The sequence below is a fragment of the Balaenoptera borealis genome (assembly GCF_965194805.1).
Source record: "Balaenoptera borealis genome assembly, chromosome: 9".
NCBI classification, from domain to species: Eukaryota; Metazoa; Chordata; class Mammalia; order Artiodactyla; family Balaenopteridae; genus Balaenoptera; species Balaenoptera borealis.
In genome coordinates, this window is record NC_138873.1 from 12484453 (window position 1) to 12505388 (window position 20936).

Sequence of the window (20936 nt, forward strand, 5' to 3'; positions counted from 1 at the left end):
AGGGGGTGGGGATGAGCGGGGGGGGGACGGGGAGGGGGTGGGGATGAGCGGGGGGGGCGGGGGGCGGGGGGGCGGGGAGGGGGTGGGGATGAGCGGGGGGGCGGGGAGGGGGTGGGAATGAGCGGGGGGGGGGGGGGCGGGGGGGGAGGGACCGCCCAGGGCTGCGCGGCTGCAGGAGGGGAGGCTGGCATCCCAAGCAGCGTCAGCTCGCGCGGGGCGAAGCGTTCGGCTTCTGTGTTTTAATCGCGCTGGGAAACTACTGGAGGTTTTAAACGGGGGCTTGATGTTTTCTCTTGAGGCACCTTGGCTATTAACGGAGAGAGTCTGTTGGGACAAGAGACACGGCAGGGAGGACCGTCAGGAGGCCTGGGTGGTGGGTGAGGCCGGAGGGCTGGGCCTGGACCAGGCCTAGGCGTTTGGCACCCAGGATGTTGCCAAGTGGTGGCACGTAGGACATTTTTGGAACGTAATGCCATCCGGAGACCCAGGAAAGTCGGTGGTGTGGTTCAGTCCCAACCCACAGGCCTGAGAACCAGGGGCCTGCTGGTTTAAGGCCGGGAGGCCGAAGGCTGGAGAACCAGCGGTGCCGATGTGCCAGGGCAGCAGAGGATGGACGTCCCGCTCCAGAAGAAAAGAGTGAGGACTGGCCCTTGCTTCCGCTTTCCCGTTCCAGGCGGGCCCCCAAGAGACTGATGGTGCCGCCCTCACGGGGCATGTGGAGCTCTTGACTCGTCACTCAGGTTCAAACGCTGATGGAGAAACAGCCTCACAGACGGGCCCAGAAATACCAGCTATCTGGGCATCCCTCAGTCCAGTCAAGCTGGCACATAAAGTTGATCATCCCAGGGGTTAACGGAAAGACTGGATTAGAAAAAAGGGAAGTCGCAGGAGGATGGAGCAATTGATAAGCTCCCCAGAAGAGGTGAGAGGCACGGGTGTGTGTGCACGGGCGTGTGTGCACAGTTGTGTGTGTGCGTGTGTAAGATTTGATAGGGATGCTTCGTTTTATCTTTTATTTTTTTAATATTTATTTATTTGGCTGCGTCGGGTCTTAATTGCGGCACATGGGATCTTTGTTGCGGCATGCGGGGTCCTTCGTTGTGGCGCACGGCTCTTTGTTGAGGCACTCAGGCTCCAGAGCACGCGGCCTCAGTACTTGGGGTGCAAGGGCTCTCTAGTTGTGGCTCACGGGCTCTAGAGCGCTCGGGCTCCGTAGTTGCCGCGCACGGGCTTAGTTTCCCCACGGCATGTGGGATCTTAGTTCCCTGACCAGGGATTGAACCAGCGTCCGGTGGATTCTTAACCACTGGGCAACCAGGGAAGTCCCCGTTTTATTTTATCTTATTTTTTAATGTTTTCCCAGTTTTTTGAGGCATAATTGACAAATACAATGGTAAGGTACGTAAAGTGTACAACGTGCTGATTTGATACATGTATACATCGTGAAGATTCTCCCCCATCCCCTCCAGGGACTTACATCCATCACCTCACATATTTACTTTTTTTTTCTTTCTGGTGAGAACATTTAGTTCTACTCTCAGCAAATTTCAATTATACAACACAGTGTTATCAACTCTGGGTTGCTTCTTTTTAGACACAGAGGAGGAACACATAAATGAAGAAACTCTGATGAATTCCTGAACCTCTCTGAGCCTTTTCTGTAAAGCAGAGCATTATCCTTGGGATTAAATTGGCTCACACGTGCTAAGGGCCTGGCGTAATGCCTGTCACCGTAGCAGGTAGGTAGCCAGTAGGCTGTACACATGGGGAGAGAGAGAAAGACTTTGAAATAGAGGCCGAGGGAGCTGAAGGGATTCTTACCTTATGAGCTGTATTGTCTTGGAGAACTACTTGAGGAGCTTCTCTGAGAGCAAGGGCCTGGGGGTAGGAGCAGGATGGGTCCAGGAAGAGAGTGATAACATTTAGAAAGCTGCCTGGGGGGAGGTTGAGGGGGGTTGGGAACTCCTAAGACTTCTAAGGTTTTTGTTACTCTGTAGTTCAGTGATATTCCCCCCCAACCCCCGAAGTATTTTTTTAAGCAAACGGTTTTATCCAAAACTGAAGTCTCTTTGTACTGTGCCCAAGAACAACAGAAGTCATATTACAATGATAAGACTTGACAGGAAAATAGTACCCAAGAGAGCTGTCCTGGTATATGCTTGGGAGGGGGTCTCCCTACCCATCGCCCACCTTGACCTGAGTCTGGTCCAGCCTGAAGACTCTTACCTTGAAAAGGGACCTTACCTTGGAAAGGATGGCATTGGTGATGGTGATGGTGGCTATGTCAGTTTACTTCTAGGTCCAATCCGTATGTGGGGTTCCTTTACTCAGAGCTATGGGATTTGGTTACATCCAGTAAGAGATTGAGGAATAGGCATTGATGTACAATGTTTTGATACACAATTTATATGGCACAACATCCAATGAGGGTATATTTTGATGGATTTAAATACCCAGCTCATTCTCTTTTTTCCATTTAAAAACATATATACGTATATATTATTTTTGGCTGCACCATGCGGCTTGCGGGATCCTAGTTCCCCGACCAGGGATCGAACCTGGGCCCTTGGCAGTGAAAGCGCCAAGTCCTAACCACCGGACTGCCAGAAAATTCCCTAAAAACATATTTTGAAAGCATATAATATGCATATAATCCTCCTATCCTAAAAAATTACTTAAAATTTGTGCTATTTTTCTTTGCAAGTAGTTTTCCTTGCTCAACAAATACAAGTAATATTGCCATTAAAATATTGTGCTTTTATTTTTTTAACGTCCACTATCTTTGAAGTCATTAGATGAATTAAACTTCTTTTGTATGTCTTGTTTTCTTTATATAGTAAATAAAATGTACAAGTATTTTCATGTAGCTATTAATAAAAGAAGTTAATTTAATCCTTTGTGATACTGATGTCACAATGTTTTTTTTTTCTATAAATTGCCGTTGCTTGTTTTAATGAAACAACCTGTGAAATTTCCTGAAGTACTGTTATTTTTCCTTCTCTTCCTTTTTCTCACATACTTTCAAATTTAATTTGGAAGTTTGCAACATCTTTATTTTGGTATCTAACTGTTAAGGGCCTTATCCTTAGAAAAGCTTTCTTACAGAGAAATTAAAAATCCAGAATAAATTTATGGCTTTAGACTTGTGTTTAAGTTAGGAAGCAGTATCTGTTGCTGATGGGTAAGAAAAAGATCTTCACCCATGCAGCTCTCTTTGACTTTTCTTGGAAAGTGACCTTTTCCTGTTAAATGGCAATTATTAGGAGAGTCATGAGAAGAGATGGAAAGACACTGCATGGGGTTTATTAATGATGTTATCTCCTTGATATTAAGTCTAAGAAATACATCAACACTTCAGATGTGGGTATCCTGTACAGATGCTTGGCTTGAAAATATGATCAGAAGTCAATGTAAGTGCAGTCCTTGCACCATCTAGCCCCCTCCACTGGTGCTGTGACTCTTTTTGGCAGTCCAGGTGGTTCCACTTTCTGGACTATTCCTCTTTAGTTTAACTGAAGTTGTAAGTTGTTTTGCGTAGCTGTATTATAGTGGCATCTATGTATTGAATACAATGTCTGTAAACAGACGTCACCACGTGAGCAAACTGAAAAGCTGTTGACTTTGCTAATTACCAATGATTTAACCTATATTATAACACTATTTGCTTTAAGTATTTTTAAAATTTTCTTGCTGTTTTGGACTGTGATCAAATCCACGAAGGAAATGATGCAAATATTAATTCAGACTGAACTATGCATGTTAAATTTCCACTCTTGGAAAAGTTAAAACATCCAGTGCTTTTGGTCAGTCTTTTTTTCTTGATTGTTTTATGATTCATGCTTTAAATTCTGCTTTAACGATCACAACGCGATATAGTTTGACATTTGAACAATGACAGCACATTAGCTTTTGGCTGCACAGCACAGCTTGTGGGAGTTCCCCCACCAGGGATTGAACCCCAGGCCCCTGGCAGTGAGAGCGCGGAGTCCTTACCGCTGGACCTCCAGGGAATTCCCTAGCTCGCTAGCTATTTTTTAAAGAATGTAGACTTAGGATGGAGGGAAAGTGTGAAATAAAAGCATTGGGAATATAGATTTTCTGGTCACCAGGGAATGGATTTTTTTCCACCTGGCATGGTGAAAATGAGAAAATTTGTTTAGAAGTCAGGGTCAGAGAATCATGAAATTTCTGGGGTATGGAGAATCTTTAATTCTGATATAATCGAATACAACTCTCTTATTTTTATACAGATGAAGGCAGAAGAGAAAGGAGGTGATTTGTCTGAAGGTATTTAGCTGTTAGTGGTAGAGACGGAGCTGGGGCTGAACTCTAGTGTCCAAATTCAATGCTCTCCTTACTTTCCAACAAATCATGTAAGTGGAGGTAGGGGGAATAAGGGGGATTGGGACAGGATTTTGAAAACAATTATCACCGAGTTCTCTTTGCTGAGTCCAGCCTTTTTGGAACCCACAACTCTGAACCAAATGGAACTAACCAAGCAGCGTCAAGGGGAAAAAGCAGGTGAAATTTGCCTTGATGTGTTTCACACCTTGAAGCTGCAAGAGATTTTGAATCCAATCCCAATTTTAACATTTACGATTTTAGGCTTAGGTGCCTCAATTGTTAAAAAAAAAAAAAAAGTGTTGGCGTAAATGAGTGATTCTCCAACTTTACCATGCATCGCCTGGAGAGCTTATTCAAAACTAGTTATCTAGGCCCAGCCCCCAAGTTTCTGGTTCAGTGCCTCTAGGTGGGGCCTGAGAATTTGCATTTCTAACAAGTTTGTAGGTTGTCTGAGGACCATATTTTGAGAACTAGTGGCTTAGAGATCATTTTAAAGGTCTTTTCCTGCACAAAAGAATTCTTTAAGACAAAAACAACTTTATTGAGGTGTAATTTACATGCAATGAAATGCATGAATCTTAAGGAAATAGTGAGGTGGGACAAATGTATTCATGCTTGTAACCACCACCACAGGCAAGATGTGAAGACTTTTCCATCAAGGCAAAGAGCTCCCCAATGCCCTGCTGAAGTCAGTGTCATTTTCTTTTTTCTCTTTTTTTAACCATTTTTAAAATTGAAGTATAGTTAATTTACAATGTTGTGTTAGTTTCAAGTGTACAGCAAAGTGATTGTTACACATATACATATATATATATGTTGTTTTTCAGATTCTTTTCCATTATAGGTCCTGCACGAAAAATTCTTAACCTTCTCAACAAACAGAAGTTTATACATTCATGGCACTTGGAAAGCATGGGCAGGGAGATGTTTTATTTTATGAGAAACCAAGTTTTGAGAGGTCTTCAAATGAAAGATACAAGTTACTTTAAGTATGATTTTAATATAGTATTCTGTCGAAAGTCACAAATGTTGTTGGAAAAGGAATGAGAGATAGTCAAGGTAACTGGCAAAGGAAAATTGTGGAAGGACTGTGCTATATATACTAGGTACAGCAAAGGCTTCTCATTAGTGCCTTCCTATGGAAGTGGATCTCAAAACAAACCTTATTTATTTAAATTGGAGTCAGTGGGAGTTCCCGACAAGAAAAATAGTTATAAGATCAAAGCACTAAGTGAAAAACCAGGAAACAAGAATTTTATGTAACTACCATCTAAAGAATTCTTAAGGTAAGAATTTTCAGTTACATTTTATTGCTGTTCTTTCATAGTTGAAAGAGCATGAAGCTGTGGTTTGAAACCCACTTCACTCCTTTCTTAACCTTTAGTACAAATATGCTTGGTTATTTTATTGAGTTTGGCAGTTCTTTAATCATAACAAAGAGAAATGGGAAAGTCCAAATGTATAGTCAGTTCTTGTTCTTATTACAAATCTAGTTTTATGTAACATTTTCTTGCAGGAATATAGTTGGCTGAGATTGCTGTGCTGGGGTTTTAGATATTACGGTTACATTTTGTACAATGTGTAATGTAATTGCTAAATGGATGCACTGTTTACACACTGTTTTAGGCCAGGTTTTAAAATATTCCCAAGAGTTGGAACATATCTTTTAAAAGGTAAAAATTACACTATAGATGTAAAAATATACCCCCAGTATATAAGAATTTATTTTGTATTTCTTTAATTTAAAAATAACCCCAAGTCTGATATAAGCCACTTATAAAGAAGTGACTTTCTTTTTTCTGGTAAAGATCTAATGCACTGGTGATCTACTTTTGTCTTAATGAGATATGACCCTTGTAAAATGCAAATGTATAGGAAAGAAAATTGAACCCATACTTCTCAGTTGGCTTTCTGTTGCCTGTATAACAGAGTTAGCAGTTCACCTGTTTTTTCACCGACACAGCAGGGAGGAAGATGTGTGAGAAAGGGTCTTGTGATGAAAAGTAGCCTGATTGATCATTTAAAGACCATCTGGGAAACTTGCCTCCAAATAGCTGGTGGGCGTCCCAGGCACTGAGTGCTGGGCACCATTGTCCCACACAGCACGGAGAAGCTCTGCGGCCTGTGTTTGGACTTAATTAGGGCTCGGAAATTTAAGACTTTCTGTTTTCCTTAATCTGAGTGATTTGTGACATTATCTGTGGTTTTATTTTAGAAGTAATTACATCAGATTAAAAATGAAGTTCATTATGGCTATTTTTTTAAAAAGTCGGGTAATAACAAATGTTGGCAAAGATGTAGAGAAATTGGAACCCACATACTTCATTGATGGGATGCAAAATGGTGCAGCTGATTTGGAAAACAGTCTGGCACTTCCATAAATGGTTAAACATAGAGTTCCTGTATGATTGGGCAATTCCACTCCTCTTTCTCTCTCTCCCTACCCCTTCTCCCTATATTCTTTCCGACTCTTCACCCTAGAATGTAAGCTCCAGGAGAGTGCAGGCCTGGTCTGTCTGGTTGCTGCTCTGTCTCTGACATTTGGAACAGAGTTTGGCACATGGCAGGTACTCAATGGAGTTTTAATTGAGCAAACCAGTAGGAAATAGGCATACAGTAAAGTTATTAAGAGCAAAGCCTCTGGAGTTACCCTGCCTCACTGTGAATGCTGGCCCAACTCTTCCTTTGGGACCTTGATTTTATTACTCAGTCTCTTTGAGCCTCAGTTTCCTCATCTGTGAAATGGGATAGTAACAGCACATAAAATTTTTGAGTGACAAGCCCTCAAAAAAATTTATTAAGAACAAAGAAAATTCATTTAAAAAACGTATTAGATATAAAGAAAATTCATTTAATAAAAAGTTATTAAGAATTGATTGCATAACACTTTGTACCATGTAATATGGGCATCATCTCTGTAGATGAATAAGATGTGGTCCCTGGCCTCAAGATAATAAGGAAGTGTCACCCTGGTAGGAAAGAGATCCCTAAAAGCCAAGAAAGAGGCCTAGGTCTGTGGAGAATACTAAAGTTAATGCACCACCTTAGCCAAACGCATTAGGAATCATGGATCAGCCAAACTTTGTTCCCAGTTTTTAGCATTAAGGAGTCAGTCATTTTGAAGTGAATTTATTTCTCCAATATATTATATATGAAAATATTAATTCGTATGTATTTCAAGTGGACACAATTTAGCCATCATGAGAAAATTTAATTTTATGCCCGACCAATTTACTTCATTTAAAAACAACGAAGGGAATTCCCTGGCAGTCCAGTGGCTGGGACTTCATGAGTTCACTGCCAAGGTCCTGGGCTCCATCCCTGGTCAGGGAACTAAGATCCCACATGCTTCGTGGCATGGCCAAAAATAAAAACAACAAAAATAAGTACATTGAGCACAGGATATATTCCAAAATATAGCTTTGTTTTGTCTTCTTTAAAATGTATGCAGTGAGAATATTTTTCCCCTGCCCCTGATCATAACTTGGGCAGGTGCCTCGACTCTGGGGCTCACTTGTAGATCAATTTATTTCTGTTAGTTGTGATCATAGTAGCAGATTGTGCCTTTCTTGACTTAAAGTTCCCCCTAGACCTGAGTTCCAGAAAATATGAAAGAATTCACAGTTCAGAAACATAATGCCTTATGGGAAAACAAAACAGAGATGGGAGACTGGGCCATGATTCAATAGATTCTATCCTTAGATTTACCAACTCTAGCTAATGACAATCAAATTTGGAACATTAATCAGCACAAAAGCAGCCCAAACTTCTGTAGGTGTTGTAAGATCACTTACAGTTGGAGAACGATAGTTAGGACATTTTTCAAAGTTTCTCAGAACATGCTATACAGATGTTTTCGAACATGGTGGCAAATGGAATCATTGCAAGGTGTGCTAGTTTGCGTGCTCCCAAGCTGGCTGTTTAAACCCCAGAAGACGTGTCTTGCTGACATCCTTAAAAGAGAGGAGACTCCCTGGGAGGAAAGGGTGGCAGCTGGGAGGCGGCACATTCTAATTCTTAGGAGACTGACATTAGGAACTTTTGTAAGGAAATCATGGCTGGGTTTTTACCAACATATATATTTTTTAAATGCATTGTAGGAAATAGCTGAAGTAAAAGTTGTTTATTGTTAAGAAAATTACTATAACCATAGGATGTCTAACTAATGGTTTACTGTTGTCACTATCATACCTAAAAAAGTATTATATATATATGGGATGTGAGTATCTTTTTTAGAGTCCTAATACTTGGCGAAGAGCCAAGTATCAACATTCTGCTTTCAGCTTAAATAGTGGAGACATTTTCACCACTATTCTCTTAATACTGGAATGTCAGTGCTTGCCATCTCTATAGGAGAGGCCCAGAGTGGCTTTTCTGTATAAAGCAAAACTAATTCTGTACAGAGCAGATGAAGATCCAATTAAGTAACAATCTTTGTGTGATGACAATTTACGTAGTCTTTACCAAGTCCCTTGTTCGTATTTTTACATTTAATAAAAGAAAAGAGTACACTAAATTAACATGCTTTTGGTGGCATCTTATACACGTTACACTAATAGTAAGGGACCATTTCTTGTCATATACTGTAGCTAGAAGCTTTCTTTCTCTCCTCCTTTTCTAACATCTTAAATAAATTAATTTTACTCGGTAACAAAATAGATCCTAAGAGTAGTTTTTCCCCTTTCTGGTCCTCCATCCACACGTTCAGAGCCTCTTCTGGCTTCACCCTCCAGAGCTGTTAATGCTGGTCTCTGGGGTCCCAGTATGATCCCAGGAGGCGCAGACCTGAATAGTTGGGATGGGAAAAGTTTGGAGAAAACTCTACTTAAGCTATCTGATATAGTTAAACATCTCTCAATTTCCCAAACCCCCATCCTCACTTTTCCCGGGACACAGGTTATACAGTCTTAGCTCTGCCCGTGATCACTTCTTGCCAATGTGCCTGAATCTCTCTAGCCCGTCTAACTCTTCTGAGTCTCAGGTTTGCATTTCCATAAACTCCCACGTTACGTTCCTGGTCTGTACTGGACTTGATCACAAAAACCTTAGCTTCTGCTTTACCTAATTTTTTCTGTTCTTAACTCAGAGTATCTGCTTTTCTAATTATTTCCAAAAAAGTTTTATAATGCATGTGTACTGCATCAATCTTTGCTGTGATCTAAATACCACATAAAAGTGAATCCACTGTACCTGAAAATGGCATCAGGGAATGTGTGGTTGGGGAAGGAATTTAGTATTTAAAAACTAAAAGCCGGACTCCCCTGTTGGCACAGTGGTTAAGAATCCGCCTGCCAATGCAGAGGACATGGGTTCGAGCCCTGGTCCAGGAAGATCCCACATGCCACAGAGCAACTAAGCCCATAAGCCACAACTACTGAGCCTGTGCTCCAAAGCCTCCGAGCCACAACTACTGAGCCCGCGCACTGCAATGAAGAGTAGCCCCCGCTCACCGCAACTAGAGAAAGCTCGCGCACAGCAACGAAGACACAACACAGCCAAAAATAAAATAAAATAAATAAATAAATTTAAAAAAAACTAAAAGCAAATTGACAAACAGACACAACAAAACAAAAAAAATTTCATTTCACTGACTAACATCTTAATACAGATTGTGCTGCTTAAAAAATTATCATTGATTATTGCTAAATCTGTTCAGAAGATTTTGATAACGTACTGTAATATAGGCATTTTTTGCCCTCCTTTTCTTTTTTTTAACCTTAAACTTTAATGAAAATATAAAACTTTTTGTTCTGCAGTTTCCTAGTGCATTGCTAAATGGGAAAAGGCCATAACATCTCCTTATATCACAGTTACAGTATCCACGACTGTCTGACCCTTGTACTATGTTGTAATGCCTCTGAAATCAGGGCTGGATTTTATTTATTTTTGCATTTTCCCCTGGCTCTTAACTTGTCAAATAAATTATGAGGGGAAAAATCCTTCTCATCACTGCTTTTTCTCTTCCTGGAAGATGATTTACAAAAAGTAATACGGTCACTTGTCAGCATATACCCTCCAAAAAGAAATAAAATTTAATTTGTGCCAACTAGTCATTTATTTCAATAGGAAAGAATAAAGGATGAAAAATCAGGACAGTGTCTCCAGATCCTTTTCTAGCTAAAAAAATCACACAAGGATCTTTTTTGTTTGAATGTTTTAGTTTGCTGCTGCTATTAAAAGAACTCTTAAGTCACTACTCCAGACGCAGTTATTGTGGGCAAGTCTTCAAGATTCACCAACCTTTTCTCTTCAAACTAAAGCAGATCAATAAAAGGGAGAGATGGAAGACACAGAGAAGGAGGAACACACACACACACACACACACACACACACACACACACACACACACACGTGCACACTAACAAATGGCTGCCTCTGTGACGGCCCTGCAGACTCATCTGGTGTTTTATGGCCTTTATTGTCTTGCTCAGGACAGGGAACTGATGACCATACCACATGGTGACCTGTGAACACCCAGATGCAGCTGTGTGCTATTGTTGTCAAAGAAAACAATACAGGTAAGCTCACACATGCCTAGTAATAAACATAATTGTCACAGAGATGCATGGTAATTAAGCAGAAGTGTTCAACATTTTATATAAATTGCTATAATAATCATTATATTTTTACAGAAAACACAGGTTTTTAATTTTTTGCTTGGGTGTATTTGTAATCAGTCCAGAATATTCCCTGTAAAACCTACCATTCCTTTCTGTCATCCTTATCACCAAATCCAGCTGCATTTACTCACAGAGTACCTGGGACCCCTTGCCTTCTGTGGCATCCCTCCTGTATCCCCAAGCCAGTGTCCTGCCTGCGCACTCGGACCCTCGCCCAGCCTCCTCCATCCTCCCACACTACTCACACCAACGGGGTCCGTACACCGTGCTCCCTGCCCCCAGAACCAGGGGGGTGAGCGCGAGGTCAAAGGGCTGTGGACTCCACGGTGGCTGAGCAAGAAGATAATAATCCAGTGTAAAAGGGTGAGTAAGAAGGTAACAGTCCGACATAAAAGGGATGGGAGGCTGAAGTTCAGGGACAGTCATATAGGAATAAAAGGATCCATTGAGATTAAGGGCTGACTCCCGAGAATCCTTGAATTGTGATCACATGTGCTGAAGGAGACGCGGCAGGAAGGAAGGAAGACGAGGGCCTGTCGCAAGCACCGTGTCGACCCTCCACTCAGCTTCGCCTCCCACCCTGACCCGAAGCCACAGACTTCTAACCTGGCTCCCCTTCAGGACTCACAGCGGGTCTCTAGCACACCCACCTAGTATGGGGCATGCCTAGTGCGCATATTCTACATGGATGTGAATTTTAGTAGGTTAATAATTATACCATGCCTATTGTGTTCGGAGCTATATAATTTTAAAGGACTGTTCTCATTTTACTCCAGTAACCCTGTGTGGTAGGCATTACTATCATTCCCATTTAAAAAATAATTTTTAAATTTTAGCTTCATTGAGTTATAATTGACGTATAAAATTGTAAGATACTTAAAGTGTATATCACGGTAGTCTGATACGTGCATATATTGTGAAAGGATTCCCCCTATTTGGTTAATGAACATGTCCATCAGCTCACGTATTTATCTTTTTTTTTTCCCCTTGGTGAGAACACTTAAGTTCTACTCTCTTAGCAAATTTCAATTATACCCATTTTTAAACAAGTCAGTTGAGGCTCGGAGATGAGCCGCCCCATAGTTAGCCGGTGGTCAAGCCAGAACCCTGACTCATGAAGCAGGGAACTCAGAGGAGATGCTGTGAAGGTGAAGGGAAAGAAAACGGAAGATGGGGGCCCAAGAAGAGACATTCGTGTCTCCCCCTCCCCATTTTGTTGGGCTGGCCTCAGTTTACCTTCATCTTTGTGCAGTCAGTTAAGAACTGTCACAAGGGACTTCCCTGGTGGTGCAGTGGCTAAGACTCTACGCTCCCAATGCAGGGGGCCCGGGTTTGATCCCTAGTCGGGGAACTAGATCCCACATGCATGCTGCAACTAAGAGTTCTCATGCCACAACTAAGGATCCGGTGAGCCACAACTAAGGAGCCAGAGAGCTGCAACTAAGACCCGGTGCAACCAAATAAATAAATAAATTAATTAATTCAAAAAAAAAAAAAGAGAGAACTGTCACAAAGGGGAATTGGGCCCTTGGAGGGTCTACTTTTTCATCTCAGCAAGAGTTATTAGCTGCAATTTTGAAAAACTAAAAATAAAACTACCCTATTTTTGGAAATTGCTTCCTACAGTCTTCATTCTAGTCATATTATCACATTCTGTTTATAATGAATTTGAAGGGACCATAAAAATCCTTCAACTGTGCTGACACCTGGCATCAAATATTGCTTCTATGAGACATCTTAGGAAGCTTTCTTTCTCTTGGAATAGCTGAGTTCTGTTGTTTTAATGCCACCTATAAAATATTCTACCATAGAGTATTAAATATTGAACTGCTTCCCTGCTAATCCTACTCTTTTCTACTTTTAAAATAAGAAAAGAGGTTCATTTAATTTTTAAATGAGATTAAAAAAATCTGTTGTTTTTATATGGCAAGATATTCTCGGCCCAGTCTTAGCAGCTGGGGAAGTTGCTCTTATGGACTTTTGCTTTTTACTCTTGCCTTTTGAATTCCATGTTCAGATCATTTTTCTATAAGCAGAGACAGGTTTATGTTACTTATAACGTACCAGCAGGTCTGTAAATGACCAGATCAGTGGTTCTCAAACTTTTTAGTCTTAGGATCTTTTACACTCTTAAAAATTATCAAAGAACCCCAGAGAATTCTTATGTGGGTTTTTCTGGGGTATATCTACCAATGTTTACCCATAATAGAAATTAAAACTAAGAAAATTGCAAAATATATATTTATAATCCATTTAAAATAGCAATAATAATCTTAACAGAAGTAACATTTTTTTAATAAAAAAATGCCAAACCAAAAGAATTTTATGAGAATGGCATTGTTTTACATTTTTGCAAATGTCTTCAATATCTGTTTTAATAGAAGACAGCTGAATTCTCATATCTGTTTCTGCTTCAGTCCGTTGTAATATCACACATCATGTAGTTTCTGGAAAACTCTGCTGCAAAAAAGACAAATAACTTTGTTTTATTATGAAAATAATTTTTTTTTAGAATAACATCTTTTTTAAAATTATTTTTGGTTGCGTTGGGTCTTCGTTGCTGCAGGTGGGCTTTCTCTAGTTGAGGCGAGCGAGGGCTACTCTTCATTGTGGTGTGCGGGCTTCATTGAGGTGGCTTCTCTTGTTGCGGAGCATAGGCTCTAGGTACGCAGGCTTCAGTAGTTGTGGCACGCAGGCTCAGTAGTTGTGGCGCACGGGCTTAGTTGCTCCGTGGCATGTGGGATCTTCCTGGACCAGGGCTCTAACCCCTGTCCCCTGCATTGGCAGGCGGAGTCTTAACCACTGTGCCACCAGGGAAGTCCCTTGACCTGTTTCTTACCCATTTTTTTTAACCTGTAATTTGAAGTTATTGCTAGTATCTACCTCATAAGATTACTGTAAGTATTAAATGAGAAAGTAAAATAATATCTTGTTCTTGGCCCATAGAAGCGTGTGTTTTACTTATTATTGCTAATCATAATTATCATCACTTTATGAATCAAAGGCTTATTTTGAAAGTCACTAATCATTCTTTAATTTTCCTGTTATTGGGTGATTTGAAGTTTCATTAGACAACTATGGCAATGAAATTGCAATCATGATCTGCTCATTGAGAGGTTGTTAAAAAGTCCAGATTAGTCTATTAATTTTTGACTGCATCTTTTCATCTTTCTGCCGAATATTGTTTGTGCATAATCATACATTTTATGCCTCACACATGTCCTTGGTCAAACGTAACCTGGGCCTGGCTCATAGGTCCATGTTTCCTTTACTCGGCGGCAGAACCCCTAGCTCTAGGCCAGCCAGTCTGAACTGGCTTTTTGCCTTTTTTATGCTTGAACGTGCTTCATTCTGCCCTGTCATTCTTATATTGGATTTGGAATCATCTATTTTTAGTAAACTTCTTATTTCTTGATTATTCTCTTAGCTAGGATAAATTTTTAAGTTCCGGCTCCTCTGGTTTTGATTCTGTGTATGTTCCTGTCCTGAACGCATTATTCACTTCCTACTTAACTTAATATCCATATGATTACTTACTGCACGCATCCCATCCCATCATTCGGGTTTGATCCTTGATGGTCACTTCACAAGTATCTGAACTTCATCTGCTAATTCTTGGTGTGTAACAAATCTAAACACTCCTATCTCAGTAATGTAAAGGTTTGTATGAGAAGCGGATTGCGTGGCTTGATGAACAGTGGAGGACATAGAAATATCATTCTCTGATACATGTGAAATACATGGTGTACTCTAGCAGAGATGGGTCTGGTTGAGACAGCATTCTGTAAAGGGTGCTGTTTATTAGATTTTGCCAGAATCTTGGTAGCAATTGTTGTGAGTTCACCCAGCCCAGATATCTGTATAAAATAATAGCTATGAAATTATTAGGAAGACAGAAAGATTTATTGAGTAAGAAATGAGAAATACATGCATTTTTCTATAGACCTATCCTAAATAAATTCTTATGGATTTATAGTAGGTTCAGATATCAATCTTTAGGTCCTTTTCAGTAAGGAGACGGTGGTAAACTTAAGGAGTATAGCTAAGAAAATAGCCTCTATTTCAGTCTAGTTCAGTTTCTCAGCCTGGACACCATTGACATTTTGAGTGGATAATTCTATGTTGTCAGGGGCTGTCCTGGGCATTGTCAAATGTTTAGCAGCTTCCCTGGCCCAACCTGCTAGATGCCAGTAGCACCCCCTTAGCCACGACGATCACAAATATCTCCAGACCTTGCGAAATGTCCTCTGGGGTTAAAAATCATCTCCTGTTGAGAACTGCTGGTCTAGTCTTTGTAAATTTATGACAGTATAGTCTAACTTGATTTTTCAGCAAAGTGGGTACAAGAATATTGAACTTAATTTCTGCCTTTAATTTTTTCATTTTGTGAAAATATTTTATTATTGTAGCTTTTTGTTTTCATTCTTTTATTTTTTTGTTTCCCTTACCAGAATATTAAATTATTATATCGCACATATTCTTGTGAAATTGTTATTATGATTACAATTATTATTAATCATTATCTGTTTTCCCCAGTAGCTTCTAAGCACCGCATGGAAAAAAACTTTTTCTAGACCAGTGTATGTCCTTGTCTATATTAATGGCTATCAGTTGGTAGGTGCTTAATAAATATTTGTGAAGTGAGTGAATGAATGAATTCCTATGCTTGAATTGGGAGGCAGGATGTTCACGCAGGACTAGAAAAAGAGTCAGAAGGTCTGAGTGCACTGTGGGATCTTTGGCAAATCTTTTCATTTCACTGGCTTTCCATTTCCTCATAGGTAAAATGATGACCCGTGAAAGATCTTGTGTTAGTTTCCTAGGGCTCCTGTAACAAAGTACCAAGTACTGGGTGGCTTAAAACAGACATTTATCTTTGCTCTTAGGCTGGAAGTCTGAAATCAAAGTGTCCGCAGGGCCATGATCTCTCTCTGAAACCTGTAGGGGAGAATCCTTCCTTGCCTCTTCTCGCTTCTCATGTTTGTCAGTAATCCTTGGAGTTCCTTAGCATCTAGATGCATTGCTCCAATCTCTACCTCCATTGTTACACGATGTTCTTCCCGGCATATGTCTCTGTCTCTGTGGCTCTTCTTACCTTATAAGGATTACCTTGTAAGGACACTACTTGTATTGAATTAGAACCCACCCTAATGACCTCATCTTAACTTCATTACATCTGCAAAGACCCTATTCCCAAATAAGGTCACATTCACAGGAAGCAGGGGTTAAGACTTCAACATATTTTTTTTGGAGGGGTGGGCACATTTCAACCCATAACAGATCCTATTTTGTCTGAATGCTGCTATTATGGTCTTTGCCTTTGTCCATTGCTCTTAAATTATAGATCATAATTAATATTGAGAAGAGAATTAGAATCTGAATCCAGTTTCCTGGTTAGGTCCCTTGGAAAGAAATGGCTGAAATCTAACAGTGCTAGAGGAATCTCTCAGGGTTGGCTTTGTTTCACCATCACCTACACTCTAATGTTGCTATCATGCGGACACCCACGCTTCATCTCCACGCCCTACACATAACCACACCTTAGAACTTGGGAGGGCACACCGGCAGCCTGTCCACACTTGGGAAGAGGGACTTGAGGAAGAGATTTGCACGGGCACTGACAGCAGACTTGGGTATATTGGGGCAGTATTATTTTCCTAAACTAAGGGCTGTTATAACAAAGTACCCCAAATGGGTGGTTTCAACAACAGAAACTTATTGCCTCACAGTTCTGGAGGCCGAAGTCTGAATCAAGATGTTGGCAAAATTGGTTCCTTCTGAGGGCTGGGAGGCCTCTCTTCTTGGCTTGTAGATGGCCATCTCCTCCCTGGGTGTCTTCCCATCATCTTCCGTCTACCCGTGTTTGCCCCTGTGCTCAAATTTCCTTTTTTTTTTTTTTTTTAAATAAGGGCACCAGTCATACTAGAGTAGGGTCCACTCTAATGACATCATTTTGGTACTTCCCTGGCGGTCCAGTGGTTAAGACTCCATGCTTCCATTGCAGGGGGCATGGGTTTGACCCCTGGTTGGGGAACTAAGATCCTGCATGCCACACGGCACAGCCAAACAAACAAACCAACCAACAAAACAAACATACAAATATCTAATGACATCATTTTAACTTATCTTTATAAAGACCCAATCTCCAAATGAGATCACATTCTGAGGTACTGGTGGTTAGGACTCCAACATATTTTTTATTTGGAGGATACAATTTACCCTTACCAGGCAGGAATTCTGGGATCCCGTGGAGTGTGGTCCAGAAGGGGTTCCATGGATTCCGTGTGGCCGTGTCCTCTTAGCTCCATGTCCTCTATACAGAGGAAGACCACAGGGGCTCAGTCAGTAGTGTGCCTGTGAGCAATGTACTCTATAATGTAGCATATATAATTATAAACTGTACCAAATTCTGCCCTACCCTTTCCCCCAGGCTTTGCCATTTCAGAGCAAGCTGGGTCTATGACCTACTGCCAGCATCTACGTCCCTCGGCTAAAGGAGGGTGCTCTGTGCCAGGGAATTAACATTCCCCTGGGAGCAGCCCTCAACCCATGACTGAGGACGGCTGGGACACAGATGCCTCAGTTCCCTAGCTCCTTGGGAAGGATAATTCTGTGGAAAGGGTAAGTATGTGGGTCAATATCAAAGACTTTCCCCACTTTGTTTTAAAATTTCGTTGCGAGATATGTGTCTAATGTGAAAAAAATTAACACTGAATTGCCATATATAGACATTATTTTTTTCCTTCTGTATTTTATTTATTGTCTGTTTCCTCCACATTAAAGAGAAAGCCCCAAGAATACAGGGATTTTTGTCTGTTTAGTTGCCTGCTGGATGCCCAAGCCAACACAGGGCCTGGCACGTGAGAAGGTGAGCAGTGCCTCCTGGGGATGTGGACGATGAGAGGGTGAGAATGACAGCACTCATGGGGTGGGGGAGGAAAGCAAGGAGGCCAAGTTCAGATTACTTTTTAAAACACCATTTTTATCGGAGTATAGTTGGTTTACACTGTTGTGTTAGTTTCTGCTGTGTAGCAAAGTGAATCGGTTATATATATACATATATCCACTTTTTTTTAGATTCTATTCCCATATAGGTCATTACAGAGTATTGAGTAGAGTTCCCTGTGCTATACAGTAGGTCCTTATTAGTTATCTACTTTATATATAGTAGAGTGAATATGTCAGATTACTTATGATGTTGTGTGTAATCATCTTATTTTGTTTTTACCATGATTTTCCTTCCCTCTAATATTATGATTATTTGAGAGCTGTTTCTACTTGGCTTATGATGTTTATTGGTATTTACATTTCCAAAATAATCTGACCAAGGAAGAGATGTGGTTTTGCCTGACTGGACCCATCCTAGGAACCATTCCGGTTACATACACACCCCTCAACCTACCCCCTGCTCTCCTTCCACACAAAAAAATCATACAACAATTTAAATTCTTTCCCCTGGCACCAATAATTCATAAAGAATCAATTGTCATTTTTCTATTAAAGGAGGACCCCATTATTTAGTCAGTTTTTATGTAACTAATTGACTTGTGCACTATTATTTTTCTCTGTTCATTCTCTTTTTCTTTTTTTATTTCCTAAGATTGTTTTCTTCAAGACGTGTAAGCCAATCTGGTTTTAGCTCAGACAACCCATACAAGACCTGGCATTAAAGTTTTCTCCTTCTGAAATGTTGATCTATTTCTGATTTCACTGAACTTCCACAGTTTCCATTTCTGTGACATAATTCAGCTAGGAAATTGAATTAATTAATATACAACTTCCCCAGTTGCCTAACATAAGACTAGTGTGATGATCTTTTCTATTACAGTAACATTTTGGGGGTGGGTTATATTTCCTTTTAGAAAAGATTATCTAATTAAAAAAATCTTGTTTCATTTACATCACCTAGAACAGTAGGGGCTGGTGGTAGATATCAACTCCTTGTTGAATTGATAACAAGATAAGCGCAGACTTTTTAAAGCTGTCTTAGACCTGAATGCTAAAATATAGCATAGTCATTTACTAAGCATTTCTTTTATGTCCAGTGGGTACAAAGAAAATAAAATGACACAATGACTGCCATGGAAGAGTACAGAGGAATTGTACGACTTTAAAAAAGAGGTAATGTAATAGAGAAAGATTTAGCTGGACATGGGTAGAAAATAATTAGATTGACTAGATGGGTCTTTAGATGCAAATAGGAAAGCTACTGAAATGGAGAAAACCAATGGACATATCTGAGTCTGTAGTAAACACAGGAAAGCAACAGCTTTGTAAGTGTTGAAAATGAACACTGTACTATTTATTTTGGTGCTGAGAAGACTTACCACATTGTACTCATGTTATGGTCCCTCAGCATTTTCAAGTTATGGATAGAGTTAATCACACGATTTAGAGAAGTTTAGTCCATTCTCCCACACTGGATTCTGGGGTGGGGTGTGTGTGTGTTTGTGTGTGTTATTATCTTGGTTTTTGTTTGTTCTTTTTTAATTGGATTCTCTTCTCGTACTTATTTGTTTGTTAACACTACGTGGAGAGATTATAGAATTTATCTCCAGTTGAGCCTGTTCCTTTTGTCAACAAATTTCACAGATATTATATCTATCTAATGAAAATTATCTTAACATTAGAAAGGCTATTCCACCCTTACTATAAATATTATTACCACTTAGCCCCCTTGCTGAACTTTATTTCGTTTACTACTGATGAAACAGTAGTTGAAAATGTTTTTTTTAACCTGCAGTCTTCATCTGATAGAGATTATGACAAATTCGTCAAATGAATCATACACTTAAGAAATATTTATTGAGCACCCACTCTGTGCCATGCACTGTTTTCCACTGTAAATGCACAGCACAAAACAGGAATTTTCTGCTTTCAGGCAGCTTACATTCTATTGAGATGGGTTTGACAATGGAAAAGTTAATAGTGTTTGAGATAGTGACATATTGTATATTTATGTGAAAGAAATCTTAATGTAAAAATGGTTCAAATATTCTCTATTAGTTACCTAGTGCCGCAGAGCTTAACCCCAAATTTAGCTACTAAATAAATGCCTATTATCTCACCCACTTTCCATGAGTCAGGGATCCAGGATCGGCCTACCTAATGGTTCAGCCCAGGGTCTCTCATGAGGTTGGAGTCAAGATGCTGGCCAAGGCTGGAGTTATCTGAGGGTGGACTGGGGTTGAAGGAGTCCTTCCAAGGAAGCTGACTCCCAGGGCTGGTAAGTTGGTGCTGGTCTTTGGCAGGAGGCCTCAGCTCCTCCCCACCTGGACCTCTCTGCAGGGCTGCTTGGGATGCCCATGACATGGAGGCTGGCTTCCCCCCGAGAGGGTGATCCAAGCGCAAGAGGCAGAAGCCACATGTCCTGTAAGCCTTGGTCTCAAAATCACTTATCTTCACCTCTGCCATATTCTGTTAGAAGAGAGTCACTCACTCAAGGAGAGGAGAATTTAGAGTCTACCTTTTGAAGGGGTGGTATCAAAGAATTTGCACATTCTAAAGAAACCACCATAATTACTTAGATACATTTAAGAGCAAATTAAGCAAATTAAATGGTATGTTTCAGAGATATTTCACAATGAATTATACCTTGTTTTATACTCATTGTGTGTTAGTATATAATGCCTTGTTATGCCTTATTTTGCAGCTGTTTTTTTTTAATTGCTTTTTAGTGTTACTTTTGGACACAGAATCATTGAAAATTTAAGTTTCTTCTTACTCTTTTCTTCCTGCTTTGGTTGCTTTTCCACAATGCTGTCAACATTGTTTAGGGTTCCATAGATGAAAATATTTGAGATTTTTTTTTCATTTCTGGGATTAGTTGATGAATTCAAGATTATTTATATTACTTCATGTTTGTATTGAACATGATTTGTCTAAGTGACTGGGAGAATGGAATTTCATGGCCCAGGGGTAAAATAAAATCCCCTTTGGTTCTCAAATAAGTTACTTTTGGTGGGGCATCTA

General features: G+C 40.3%; 1 protein-coding gene across 1 annotated transcript in view; it reads left to right on the forward strand.

Annotated features, from left to right (window-relative positions):
* The first annotated feature begins 241 nt into the window (after positions 1–241).
* Positions 242–20936, forward strand: part of CNKSR3 (CNKSR family member 3) — a 129854-nt gene continuing 109159 nt past the window's right edge. The window contains exons 1-4 of the mRNA XM_082404552.1: positions 242–922; positions 10776–10862; positions 17395–17585; positions 17748–17832. The gene's annotated coding sequence lies outside the window, so the exon portion shown is untranslated. The remainder of the gene's footprint in view (positions 923–10775; positions 10863–17394; positions 17586–17747; positions 17833–20936) is intronic.